Source organism: Hoplias malabaricus, chromosome 3 (genome assembly GCF_029633855.1).
Source record: "Hoplias malabaricus isolate fHopMal1 chromosome 3, fHopMal1.hap1, whole genome shotgun sequence".
Lineage (NCBI taxonomy): Eukaryota > Metazoa > Chordata > Actinopteri > Characiformes > Erythrinidae > Hoplias > Hoplias malabaricus.
The window spans coordinates 14,699,653-14,714,985 of record NC_089802.1 but is presented as its reverse complement, the minus strand read 5'-3'; positions in this window follow the sequence as shown (position 1 = coordinate 14,714,985).

The following is a 15,333-nucleotide window of genomic DNA, read 5'->3' as shown; positions in this document are numbered from 1 at the left end:
CATAACATTGCATTGAATTGAAAAAATGTTCAGGGAGAATTGTTCACACAACATGAACAATCAAGGCAAAATTGCTGTATATCAGCAGAAAAACCCAACGGAAAATCTGTCAGCACATTTGCATCACAGTGCTCACTTATTTCCAACATGTTTTATCCATATAAATAGTGTTTGTAGGGTTTAAATGCTTTTTTTTATTAAGGCAGGTTTACATCACAGCCAATTTTATGAAGAGATAAGAGGTGCTCTGTCCCCTCCTCTTTTTACATCTCATTGCTCACTAGCAGCTCACCACAGAGTGCCAAAATTTTACACACAGAGACTCAACACACATCTAGTTAAAATAATACTAGCATATTGGAGAGTTAACAGGAATGGAAATGAGGGAGATGTTCCCTCTTCAAATTTACCAATGTCCTCTGCTCATTTTTCCTTCTCTCTTCTAGGTTGTTGCTATTTTTAATATTTACAGCTATGTGTACTGGTTTTTACAGTTTAAAAATTCCACTGATTTTGCACTGAGTGACCTATAGAAATAGTGTACAATTAATTGGAATACAAACTGTTTACAAAGATTTTAATTTAGGATTTACCCCTCCTGCAGAGCGTGTAGAGTTAACATTCACACAGCAGTTATATTTTGGCTGAATTTATATCCATTGATATTTCTTAATAAACATCCATTCCACACCAGCGCAGTAGCATCATCATGCCAATGTGCCTCTTTCCATGAATCTGAACATTCTTGTATATAATTGCTTGTCAAATAGCACTAAAGAAGTATCTCAGGCAGTACTTCAATCTACAACCTCCCATTCCTGACCTGTGGTATGTCCCTTTCTCCTCCACTGACTCCAAACACTCAGAAACTCGATGAACATCTGAAAGGGACTAGTGGGTGGTGGGGTGGGTGGAGTGGGGAGCTGAGAGAGAGAGAGAACACTTGTGTCCCACTCTTCCTATTTCCCCTCAACACTGGTTCATTCATTAACTCTTGCGTAAACACACAGAGAGGCCCAGAGGTTAGGCAGTCTACAAGGCCTTCTGGGAAAACATGCTGTGGGCCTGTAGGCCGACTCAGAGGGCGGGTGAGTGAGCGAGAGGGAAAGATGTTAGTATAAGGCTGGACTGGCCCCTCACCCTCATGCCTTCAGTCCTTAACACCCAGGAGCCCCTGCCAATCACTCAGGAAATTTAGGAGCTGAAGCTGAAAATGTGTGTGCTGTTACTGATTTACCTCATCCACCTGGACAGTAGTATAGGCGTAGAGGTCCATTTTACATGGTGTGGATTTGCTAGGCTTGTTTACTCGGACATGACAAATGGTTTCTCTGAAATATAACAATACATGATAAGTTAAAACTACAGTCTCTTACTTGTATTTATCAAGATGTGTTTTAAATGTATTCCAATGCTATTTTTATTATAGAAAACATTACAGAATACATTACCAGGTATATTTAGCCCAGTGAATCATAATTTATATTAAAGGGCCACAGTGACTATATAATTACACACAAACAAAACACGCAACAGCAGTGTAACTACTAGTGATGTACTCACAGTTACAAATAGATCACAGCCATACCGCTTATGAAAAATTACCCAGGTGCTTTCACTTTACCTATATGCAATTGTATCTTGATAGTTACTATATTATTACATGCCGTTTCCCAATTAAATATTGAGATTAAACCATGTGTGAATTTAAATTAGCTGCACAACTGTAATCCATCTGTAAAAGTGAAAAAGTGACATAACCAGTAGTTACATTATTGTTGCAGGTATTTTCAATGAGTGATCAATATGGATATGGTATCAGAGCCACTATAATGTGGGCCCAGACAGTGTATTCAGTATTCATCCATAATCTGCTCAAATGTGAGTATAGTGTAGAGTAGTATAGCAAAAATAATATGCAGTGAAGTTGGAAAGGAAGGCTGAGGGGAAGGGTGTGAATGAGGTGTGATTGGAGTGCCATGTGTTCCAGTGTGTGATCAGATTGTACAAAAGGCTGCCTCAACTGAGATGAAGAAGCATGAATCAAAGATGGAGTTAGCTCCTGTTTAAAAAATATGATGTGCTTCTGTTCCCATGGTAGTCCAGTATTATTTGATATTATTATCCAATAAATAGTTTTACTGGTTAATAAATAGTTCAATAGGTTAAATCATGTGTGCCGTTGATGTAACAAATCCATATGATCAAGGAGAACATCTGGAAAAAAAATGTTGCTCTTCACAGTCACTCACAACACATCTACTACTTAAAATGTATTTTAAGAAACAGAATTTATTTTAAATGTTTTTTTTTATAATTACCTATTATATATAACTGTATACAAGCACTGAACCTATAGAGAAAATATTTAATCGTAAATAATAATTAGGTTTAATGTTAAGACTTGTTCCAGTATACAAGTGTAGGATATTAAATATAGATAGGTTTTAAGGTACTGAAGGTATTGTTGATGCTGCCTCTGTTTTTCACACCTGACAGTTCACACAATAGTGCAACACAGACCGGCAAAAACTCTTTAATTCATCAATATCTATAGATTTTGACCTACTGGTGTTTTCATATTTTCTTGGAACACTCTACTGACAATCTATATGAGCTTGGTATTACAAAAAGAAAAAAGATACTTACTGAATATTTTCCCTTTATAAAGAAACACGCAACGCATGCAATTTGCAAAGTGCAACGCTGCCATCTAGCGTTTATTTCAGGAATTGCAATCGCATTAGGTATATTTAGCCATTATAAAATTTTAAATCATAAAATATTATACAGCTTATAACATCTGAACACGCGGTACTTTATTTTATAGGTGAATTTTACAAGATTATTTATTATTCCCATATTTATTAGTGCTCGACTGATATGGGTTTTTTAGAGGCTAATGCCAATATCTAAACAGCAGGGCGGCCGTTGGCCGATTAAATTGTTGATATAACGATTTTTAAAATGTATTTGTTTTATTTAATTTTTTTAACTGATAAAATAATAATAAATATATTATTGAAAATGAGATAAATAAATAATAATTATAAATTAGATAAAATTGCTGAACATTAAATGAACATTCATTTAGCACGTATTGTTTTACTCGGCTTTAACACCAGATAACTTAGGTTCTACATACAGTATCATTTAAGGGTTATATTTACGACGGAGTTTTACTAGACTCTTGGGCCAAGATAATGATTTACTTTCGGGTTTATTTCGTTCATTTAAACTCCATTTCAGAACCTCAAAAATAAATAAAAATAGCCAAAAACACAATCATGTGTAAATGGGTGTAGCGGATAACAGGCTAGGCATTTATTTACATTTACTGATTTAATAGGGTTTTATTACACAGCCTGTGATATTTTAAGCGTATACATTATTGTGTTTTCTGCAGTTACACAGCATTTGTCATAAAACATAAAGATCCTTAAAAAATTACAATAGTGAATGCATTTAAAAAGCCTAAAACATCTAGAGAAAATACAATTGCTAACTAAAGATGCTTGCTCTATGTCTTAAGTTCCACAGTTACAACAGCTTCACCGCTTCTGTGTTTTGTTCTAGACAGTATATTGTTTTTTTCAGTAGATATTAATGATTTGATTACATATATTTTTCACATAAAATGAGTTGAGTGGGCCAGCCAAATTAAATTAGTGTTAATAAGCTCGCAGGAGACCATGTATTAAGAGTATTTTATTAATTTTATCTGTTAGATTTTTTTTACTGTGTTAATCCCATTTCACCCAGTTTTTAACGGTCAGGAACCCCAGAACCCCAGAACCTCAGGCCATAGTTGATCTACGTGCTGTATGTTTATGGTCTGCATTTAAATTATTCTGTGACTTTTGTTCCTTTACACTCCTTGACCCCAAACACTTACCCTGCTACACTCTTCTTGAACAGTCAGAATGGCCACTGTATTGTACATATTTGTGCAAAATATAACACAGTCACTGTAGTTAACTACCCTTCCTGGATCAGGGCCTTGTCGTGGCAGAAGGGCTTGTGTGGTCTCATGACCTCCAGGGCTATGTCGTCGGGAGCTGTTAACTCCCAATAGGGTCTCCCATGGCGAACAGGTCTGGAGTGAAGATCCAGACAAACATGATCCAAAAGCATCCCTATGAGTACACCCATTAACAGTCAGTGTACCCTACCCGGGAGATGGTTACCGGGACCTACCCCTGGAGCCAGGCCTGGGGGTAGTGTCTGAGAGCGAGCACCTGGTGGCCGGGCAGCCCACGTAACCCGGCCGGGCTCAGCCCGAAATGGCAACGTGGGAGGATCATGTGAGCTCACCACCCGCAAGATCCAGAGTAGGGGTGCGGTGCAATGCCCATCGGGCACAGATTGGGGGCGAAGGGGCCCCTGGCATCGTGGAACTTGTCAGCGGAAACTGGTTCTTGGTACGTGGAACATAACTTCACTGGGGGGGAAAGAGCCAGAGCTGGTGCATGAGGTTGAGAGATACCAGCTAGATATAGTTGGGCTCACCTCTACACACAGTGTGGGCTCTGGAACCAAACTCCTCGGAGAAGACCTGGTAAACCCAAACGTATAGTGAGGGTGTGCTGGGAAAAGCTGGCAGATGACTCTGTCCGGATGGATTTCATCTCCGAGAGAACTTCTCACATGTTCCGGAGGAGGTAGGATGAATGGAGTCTGAATGGACACTGTTCCAGACCTCCATCGTGGAAGCGGCTGCATGTAGCTGTGGTCAAAAGCTTGTTGGTGCCTGTTATGGCGGCAACCCAAGAACCCGTTGGTGGACACCGGGGGTGAGGGAAGCTGTCAAGCGGAAGAAGGAGGATTTTCGGGATTGGCTAGCTCGGGGAACTTCTGATTCTGCGGATGGGTACCGGCAGGCGAAAAAGACTGCAGCTGTGGCAGTTGCTGAAGCAAAATCCAGAGCATGGGAGGAGTTTGGAGAGGCCATGGAGAATGACTTCTGGGCGGCCTCAAAGAGGTTCTGGAAAACACTCAGACAGCTCAGGAGGGGGAGTGGGGACACTGTCCAAGCTGTGCTCAGCAAGGATGGTGAAACTCTGAACTCAACTGAGCGTATTGTTGGGCGTTGGAAGGAGCACTTTGAGGAACTCCTTAACCCGAGAGAACAATGCGGATTTCATCCGGGCCGTGGAACTATGGACCAACTCTTTACTTTTTCACAGATGATTGAGGAGGCGTGGGAATTTACTACTCCACTCTACACATGCTTTGTGGATTTGGATAAGCCATATGACCGTGTTCCCCGAGAGATTCTGTGGGAGGTGCTCTGAGAGTATGGGGTGCCAGGGTCGCTCTGGTGAGCCGTACAGTCCTTGTACTCTCAGAGTTTGAGTTGTGTTCAATGTGGGCATTGGACTCCGTCAGGGCTGTGCCTTATCTGATATTCATGGACAGGGTGGCGTGGTGTAGCCTGGGGCAGGAGGGCTTTCATCGAGGAGCTCAGAGGAGCTTTTTGCGGACGATGTTGTTCTTCTGGCTTCTTCGCACGGAGGCCTCCAGCGTTCACTTGAGCAGTTTGCAGCCGAGTGTGAAGCGGACGGTAGGCGGATCAGCACCTCCAAGTCTGCGGCCATGGTAATCTCCCGGAAACAGATGGCATGCTCCCTTCAGGTAAGGGGTGAGAACCTGCCCCAAGTGAAGGAGTTCAAGTATCTCGGGTTCTTGTTCACAAGTGATGGGAAGAGGGATAGTGAGATTCACCGTAGGATAGGTGCAGCGTCTGCAGTAATGCGGTCACTGTACCGCACCGTTGTGGTGAAGAGAGAGCTGAGCCATAAAGCAGAGCTCTCAATTTACCGGTCAGTCTATGTCCCCACTCTCACCTATGGTCATGAGCTCTGGGTAATGACCGAAAGAACAAGATTACGGATACAAGCGGCCGAAATGAGCTTTCTCTGACGGGTTGCTGGGCGTACTCTACGTGATCGGGTGAGGAGCTCAGTGACTAGGGAGGAGCTCGGAGTAGAGTCGCTGCTCCTTCGCGTTGAGAGAAGTCAGTTGAGGTGGTTTGGGCATCTGATCAGGATGCCTCCTGGATGCCTCCCACTGGAGGTATACCAGGCACGTCCAACTGGAAGGAGGCCCTGGGGTAGACCCAGGAGACGCTGGAGGGATTATATCTCCCGGCTGGCCTGGGAACGACTTGATGATGATGATGATGACTGTAGTTAACAAGGGTGACCAGACGTCCTCTTTTACCCAGACATGTCCTCGTTTTTCAAAAATGTCCAGGCAGGATTTCAAATAGAATAGAATTTATCATAGAATTTTGAGAAGCGTTTCGTTCACAAAATAGTCCCGCCCTCCCCTACTCCATTTGGTTCGCTTGAATAAGAAGGGGGCGTGGTGAAGTAGCCTAAAATCTTCTGATTGGACGATCTGACTGTAGCGCTACCGTCGATAACCTTCTCTGTAAACATTTAATTGGTCAGTCTGCACGTCAGTAGTCTTGGGCCTAAAATTTCTGGAAGTGCTCCTGCTCCAGCATTTGTTCCTGCCTTGCTGTCTCTGGGTAGACACTTGACCCACCTCAATCCTCAGCCGGATATTGTTATGGAAAATGAATACATAAATGTATAAATGAAAAAATTATTTATTATTTAATTAAATACAAATATATTAATAACATACATATCTATACAAATTAGTATATTAAAAATAAGAATTACAAAAAAGTTACGTTAGACTCTTTAAAAGTCTAAATTAGGCTAGATGATCATCATGGCCAAAAGTGCAACAAGCAGCATACAGTAACCTGAAAGAAAGCACAGAGGATAAACAACTGTGTCCTTTTTACATAGATATAATATATTCTTAAATACAAATTACTGAAAAGATATAAAAAGATATTATACCTGGAATATAACAGGAGTTCACAGATGATGAATTAGCTAAACAAACAAAAACATGAATGACTATGAATTAAAATTAATTTTTTATCATGTTTTTCTTACAGAAATGTCAAATGAAATGTGTGTGTTTTTGTGTGTGTACAACTTACAAAGTTTGGTAAACTCTCTGTTGCAGTCTAAATCTAAAACACAGGATTCAGTATTAACTTTTTGTTTTTTTAAACCAAACTACCATGCACATATATGAAAAAAAAGCATAAAAACTTTTTTTACTCACTTTCTTGGTTTTGAGCACATTTAAAACCATCTGTGAAATAAGCAGAGATAATATGGATGTTTTTTTAAACAGTACATTTAACACTTAAAAATATATAGCTCCACTATAGCCAAAGAAGGCGTGTTGATCTTTTGAATATTACATTATTATTTACCACAAGAGAGAATAATTAGTAAAAATTATTAGTAATTTGTATATTAAGGATTTTATGTAAAATATCTAGATCACAAATGGATAAGAAAATGTTACATATCCATATTTTAATGAACTCAGAAATGCCAGTGCTAGCCATACGATTTATTACATATTTCTGTTAAAATAAGACATAAGGAAAGCTGCTGTGTTCAAATGCTGTATTAAACAAAGTATAAACAAATATGTGGATTCATATTTCTTTGAAACGTGATGAGAAATGAAGCTTCATTACATCTCAATAGTTTCCCATTGTATCCTTTATTTGAAGTGTGTGCTAAAGTGTACTTTTCAGACAATGTTAGAAGAAGGCACATACCGATGGGGACATCTAAAAGTTCGGAGTTGACACACTTGATGTCATCAGTGAACTTGATGCACATTGCCTCGTTCCTTAACTCCATATTGCAGAAACTGGTAAGAGTGTTAATCTGGCAACCTTTTTCTCCAGCGATTTTCTTGAAGCATTCTTTAGGTGTCATTGAAGCATTCAATGTGTTTAGTTTCACCACTTTAAACCTGCAGCTCTCTGATGACCCTATATACAGTTACACTATATTAGTTCAGTTTAGTGTATGACAAATTGATGACAGGGGTTCTCAAACATCTGTATGGCAAAGGCCCTTCCAGGTAGGGTCCATATTTGTGAAGAACCATTCTGCAAATTATATACTACAGAAAGATCCATCCACATATAACAATGGTCCAGTGGCGTAAGTGAATGGCTACTGACCCTTAACAGGTATCTAAAGGGTTCTTTTTAAAAATACCTAAAAGAACTACTCAAGTCGAATGTTTATGAGTGCAGCATAGTTCTTGTGTTTAAAATATGGGCTCTCAGTTTGAGAACCACTGTTCAGTAGAGCTCACAAACATTACTCTGTACTGAATTCACTTTCTCAGAACTCTAAACACAGTTTTCTATATCAACATGAAGCTCTGTACAGCAACTAAGCTCTCATGAGCATATTGTAAATCCACTAAAACACTTTGTAAACACATCAGAATCAACTGTCTTATGTGTATAGAATGTACTACACTATATACACGAATAAAAAAGAAACACTAGGGTGTGCTCTTTTGCACAGAAGGATAACAAAAAGCACAAATATTCTCAGTTTAATCTTCATTACTTGGATACCCAAACTGCATGAAAGTTTTTAGAAAAACTAACTTAGCATTAAGCAGTGTATGTAAATAATAGTAAAAAAAACATAGATGTATAAAGGTATGAGAAATTATGAAGTGAATTACCTTGCTGGAGAAAAAGTAAAAGGAAGATTCCATAGCTTATGGCAGGCATCTGCAACATTGAGAGATTTGTAAATCCTCTTCAAGCAAAGGACACAGTTTTATTTATTTATTTATTTTGTAGCCATGAACATTGAACACTGTGGGGCTAAACTTATCTAAAAATGGGATGGACTCCTTAAAGGTTATTAAATAAAGAAAGCCCATATAATGGGGAGACCTTGTCAGGTTCGTATTTGATTTATTTTTTTTTCTGTTCCACCATAAATGGTTCAGCGTTTTATCACCTATGACATTCAAGGTGGAACACAATATTCCAAAAAAAAAAAAAAAAAAAAAAACAGAACAGCACAGGAATAGCAATGTTAAGGAAACAAAGGTGGATATTTAGAGGTGTTTCTCAACATATGGCCATTTTGTTGCATTCATCTATCCAACGGGGTGTTTGGCTATATACATACAGCCGCCCTGAGCTTCTGCCCAAAAATATATCTGAGTCCACCTCCGCATTTCAGTCTTTATGGGCATGGTCCGTAATAACAAAAAGTGTTTAAACAAACAACCCAAAAGCTAAACCTGCAGATAAAAAGGCTTCAGATAAAAAGGTCCTGGACTTTTTTGCTTCCCAAGTGGCTGCTCACTGTGCAGCATTCAGATTCTTTAATAAGTGGGCAGCATATTAATTGGCAAACCAGCTCCACCTCTCCACAGTGAAATATTTTTACTTTTATCACACTGTATTGGGATGAGGGCGGGGGACATTTGAGCATGTTACGGGTTTTGTATGTAGTGTTGGGGTTGGAGTCAGTGTTGGGTTATGTTTGTTATTTTGGCCGTGGCTTAACCCTGGGGATATGGCTTTTAAGTTTTGTTTGTTGTTGTTATAAGATTTGATTGTTTGGTTTTGTTTAATATCCAGATTTTCTTTGTAAATACACATTTTTTTCATTTATTCTAAACTGTGTGAGTTTTTTTTCTCTCTCTCTCACAGTGTGGGACACTGAATGATCCAATAATCATCACTGGCTAAACAGTTATTCCAGAATATTAAAACATACCGTGCTTTTCAGCACCTAAAATAAATGTCTTTTGCCACTTCCTCCAGTGTCTCTTTGTGTAAATACACATTAATTCAGGTTCACTACATTAAACTGTAGTACATTTTCTGGTATATTGATTGTAAAAAAATGTGTTGAAAAGAGCACATTGCCATATCTCAAATAAATTACCAGAGAATTTTAGTCTTACCAGGACACTTAAATTCAGCCCCAAAAGCACAATGAATGAAAAGCATTAAAAAATGACTTATTCATGTCTTAGTCATCTTCCTGTATTGTCATCTCCACCAGTACTTCCAAATGTGATATGCTTTCTTTACATTTGCTTCAGAAATGCTTTATTAGAATGTTCTTAATGTTTGCAAGTTGTTACGCAGACTCTTCTCTACAATAGCAGAATCTAAGTTTCTTGCTGTTTATGACTGAAATATATATGAAATTAAACTGTTTCAAACATATCAGCTTATTTTCATCTGCACACAGCCTTTTTCCTGAATGTTTTAACATTTTTATGTACCTATTCCTGGTTCACTTGTTGAAGATATTCTAATATGTTCCACACAGATTTATGTAGGACATCCCAATAACTCAGACAATATCTAAAATTTGTTTGCTTGTATTATTACATTCCTTGCCCTCAGATTTTTTCATATACTCTTGTATATGATTTATCTTTCATATTTACATTGTGCAAACAAATCCAGTTCATTACTGAAGAAGAAACACAAGCTCCTTACAGTCCATATTGACTGGGTTGGTCATAATAAATATAAATCAACAAATGTCTATCGAAATGGGAGTAAATATTTACTGTGGTGCTGGTTTTGTGAAAGACGATGAAAATATTTTTGCTAAGACTACACCTAGAAACAAAACTAGACTATGGTACATAAACACAATCACAAAAGTACTTGCAAAATCCACAAAATCACTACAGATGCATTCTTTAATGTCTCGATTAATTAAAGATCCTTGGTTAACCTTCCTCTTGTGTTAGGGTCTTGGCCGACCCATGTTTAGGTTTTAAATGCATACAAGTACTCCATAAATTTGTTTATTCCATCAAGACTTTTTGACTTTGTCAGGAACTTCTATGTAAACAAAATAATAAACATTTTTTTTTACTAAATTATAAAATTTTCTTGTTAATATTATGGCTTTTCTGTTGTTAGGGTCAATTTTGTCCCAGGTATAATTTTAAATCAGAAAACAATAACAAGTGCCAAATCTGGACTCTTAAACACACTATACACCAACAGCCTACAGCCAGCTCTTTTTACAACCACTCAAGCTTCAGTTAGGGGCTTCTACAGTTGCCTGTTTCACAAAACAAGGATAGACAGACATGTCCAGACATGCCAAGTCAGTTTAGAGTTTGTTTTGTACAGTGTACATCTCCAATTTACAGTATGCAACAATGAAAAATTAAAACCAATTCTTTTGTGGATAATGAACAAAAGAAACAAGAGCTAAGAAACAAATTGGTTGATAATTAATAGTTTTTAGGGTGTCTTATGGCTGATTTAAGACACGGGTCAAAACCGACCCATTAACATAAGAGATAGTAACAGAAAGCTAACACAGGAGGAAGGTTAAATAATAAAAACCACAGTGACTTATACTAGTATTTATATGCTTCCTCTGTAAAGCTAACTGTTAATCTAACATCGTTATTATCAGTTAACAATGCATTGCTCACTTGGGCTTCTAACGTTCTCACCTCTTGCATCATATTTCCATATGAGTGGCTCGTACTAGTATGACACATGAACACTAAACACAAATTTATCCTGGTAAACAGGTCATCATGCCGGACTATCAAAATCATAAAACAAAAACTCACCATGTAATGATGCTGTTGTCTGCAGTTCTCAGAATGAGAGAGAAGGGGGAAAAAATGGCACCGATGCCAACAGAGGAGGAGTTCTTCAAAGGACTATCCCTTTGACATGCATGCATGTCTTAAATATCTAAATAAAGGTGCTTTTAAAAAATACTTTGATTTCTAGTAAAGCATAAAAGAATAAATCTTTTATGTTATATTTTTAATTGTGTTAATTTTATGTTAATATTTTTATTTGTCATTAGTTTGATTTTCTGTGCTGGGAAAAATATATATCAAAATAATTGACCAGATTAAGTTAAAAGGTAAAACTCAAAGACAAAATCCTCTGTACTTCTGTATTTTGTGTTTTCAGATTAGATTTGTTGTTCCCTATGAGATTACTGGGGGAATTTTTTGTCATTTCTGTGCAACCTATGATTTCCATAGCAGTGGCAGAAAAAAACAAATAAACAAAAAGTTGAAGTGGAACAAGGTATATATGTATTTGGAGTGTGTGTATGGGTGTGTGTGGGGTTGTGTGTGTGTGTGTGTGTGTGTGTGTGTGTGTGTGTGTGTGTGTGTGTGTGTGTGTGCGCGTGTGTGTGTGTGTGTGTGTGCGCGTGTGTGTGTGTGGGTGTGGGTGGACCCAAGTGCAGAATGGACAAGGGAAGTGAATAGAGTTATAAAATAAACACATACTGTTGTCAGAATAAACAGAAACAGAAATAGGAAAATGCTTGTCTCTTTAATTAAATGAAGACAGGTGGAGCATAATAGCACATCATGAGAAAGATTGTGTGAAAGGGCAGAATGTTATACATTTAAAAAAGTCATTAATAATCCTTTATAACACAAAGATAGGAAGTGCAACAACGACCTCTGCGACCTGGGGGTTATACTTAATTGGTGTGTATGTGTGTATGAGGCAGAGAGATAGAGAGAAAGAAAAAGAAAGAAAGAGAGATGATTGTGTTTGATCTGATTTCACAACAGTTCTGTATACATGAATTACACTCAGCAATGTGTAGGGGAATTCCTAGAGGACAAGCCTGTTTAAATTAAATTGCTGATAAACTTGAAATTTTGAGGTGGTGAAAAATTCAGATTTGAAAAATTCACATTAAAATATTCAGATTACAAAAAATCATAATAGATCTCCATAATACAGGCCCAGAGAAGGGAAGAAAGCACAGTCATTTAGAATAGGAAGGGTAGAAGAAGAAATGGAAAACTGTCCGGTAGATGTCCTAAGGGGACAGTAAGGCTGAAGATCATCTGCCAAGTAGGCATCAAATGCCATACAAAAATAATTCATATATAATATTTACAGACAAATATATTTCAAATATTCAAAATTCAGATTCAAATGCTTATGTCATTGATTTAGCTCCATACTCTATACATCTGGCATTAACAGATGTTTTGATTGTCAGATTATATTCATATTTCACTTGACTGCATGAAAAGCCTGGTGTTAACACCCACAAGATGCACTGTGACTGTATTTTAGAATACAATCGATGCTCAGGAAGCAGTTGGGTGTTAACCAAGGGCACTTCTGGGAATCGAATTAGCAACCTTACGGTCACAAGCCCAGGTGCCTAACCACCAGGCCACGGCTGCTCACGTGATCAATGAAACCACAGTTGTCAGGGAGACATCAGAGGGTGATCTTATCCACATTTAACACAAGTGTAATCAGAATGCATTGTTCATGAATAAATAGAGTTATTCAAGTGGAAATGTGTCTGTTTAGAGGAGGCACAATACAGGTGTGTGTTTTTTTTCTATAGATAAGTGACCATATATTTCACAGATTAACTTAAATGTCCATTGTCATACACAAAGAAATGGCAAGAATTGTGTTGGTAAAAGTGGATAGGATTCTTTCACACAAAGTCTTGACCTCTCCGTCATGTCCAAAAATTCCTCCAGACAGTCATGGCCCTGGCCAATGTAGAATTAACAGCAGATGTAAGATGCATCCTTTTCCTCCATCAATGCAGAAGAATCGCTGCCTGCCTACCATTAAAAATGTAATTGCCAAGGTTTGAGAGCATATAATAAACTGGTAATAGCAAGTGAGAAAGCATGTTTACAGCCAGTTTAAGGAAATTAATTATTTACGCCTTGGTGAATGTTTACACAGGAAAGTAAAATCAGATCTCATGTAGTCAAAGTGGGGACATGTGTTAATGACAAGTGCAAACAGTTTCTGGTGAAAGTATATTCAGATACTATCTGGATACAAAACACATCTTAATTTCTAAAGCTCCAAATACTTAAAAAATCTCTTTTCCTTTGCAGTCAACTTCCTAGGACCATACCATCAAACGTTGCTTTCCACTGTAGGGACAAGAATGCATCTCAGATACCAGCCAGGGTTTGAGGAGGTTCCTTCTGGATCCTGTAGACAGAGGCATTGCTGAAATGGAGAGGTTTTGTTAAAAACATTTTGATCTTATAACAGCTATTTCAATTAATGACTGAATACAGGTTTAAATAGAATGGAATGACAGGAGGCTTTCAGATATCTCATATCAACATTAGACTTATTAATAGATTATTATACCATTTATAAACTAATTTATAATATAATAATTGTAAAAGATTTCTGGTCCTTTACTTTTAGTCATTTTGTTGTGTGATCTTCTTCTGAACCCCACCCTCTTTGTTAGTGGCTGTGGTTTAATCTTCCTGTCTGTGGTTAAAGCTTTCTCATGCATGTATTATTAGTCTTAACAGGGTATTTACGTCAAAAATGATCTCTCTGTGTCTGTTCAGATTTGTATCTCTCCTTAGTGTCATGATTTGTGTGGCTTTGGGTTTTGTCTTTTTTAGTTTTGTGTCAGTTTTGTGTGCACGTGAATCTCTTTCTCCTCGGTGCACATTACACATTGTAAATGACCACACATTTATTCAAAGGTGATGGAAAGGGGTGAACTTCTACAAGGTACAACCTTGTTTTATTTAAGGTGTGTGGGGTGGCATCCTCTGACATTCCTCCTCCAATAGTCATTCGTTCATTTTCTATAGCTGCTATAACATGGGTAGAACACACCAAACTCCTCTCAGACAGTAACATAAGGCAGGGATTTAATCCACAATCCCACAGCCCTGGAGCTGTGTCTCAGTGACACTACGTGTTGTGCCCAGTTTCAAATTTAGTTGCAGTTTATGTAATCTGAATATATAAGGATGAAAGAAGAGCAGAGGGCTGCTGTTCAAGGGGCACACCCTGCTGCCCATAATGTTGACGGTCTCATACATCTTTGTTCGAACATGTTAAAGCATCCTCCCTATAATCCTGATCTCAACTCATCAGACTATAACCTGCTTGGCCCCTGAAAGAAGCCTGACAAGGACAAAGATTCATGTCTGATGAAGAGGTGAGGACAGGTGTGCATTCGTGGCTCGCAGCTCAGCCTAAAACATTTTTAATGTGGGAATAAGAAAGATTATTGGTAGATAGACAATATGTATTGAAAAGCAAAGAGATTATGTATTTGTCTTTTCAGAGGGTTGATTTACATAAATTGTACAGAGTGCAGATCATTTTTGACTAGTATATACTCCACTACCACCAGACAAAGCACTCTAGAACCAGGGCTGATCATAACATCATTTTAGTACTGACTGCATATTACTGATGCCAGGGTCATTTATATTAGACATAAAAAATATTAAATACACATTAGCAGATTATTTTTGGGAGGGGGGGCGGCACAGTGGCACAGCAGGGAGTGTCACAGTCACACAGCTCCAGGCGCCTGGAGGTTGTGGGTTCGATTCCCGCTACGGGTGACTGTCTGTGAGGAGTTGGTGTGTTCTCCCCGTGTCCGCGTGGGTTTCCTC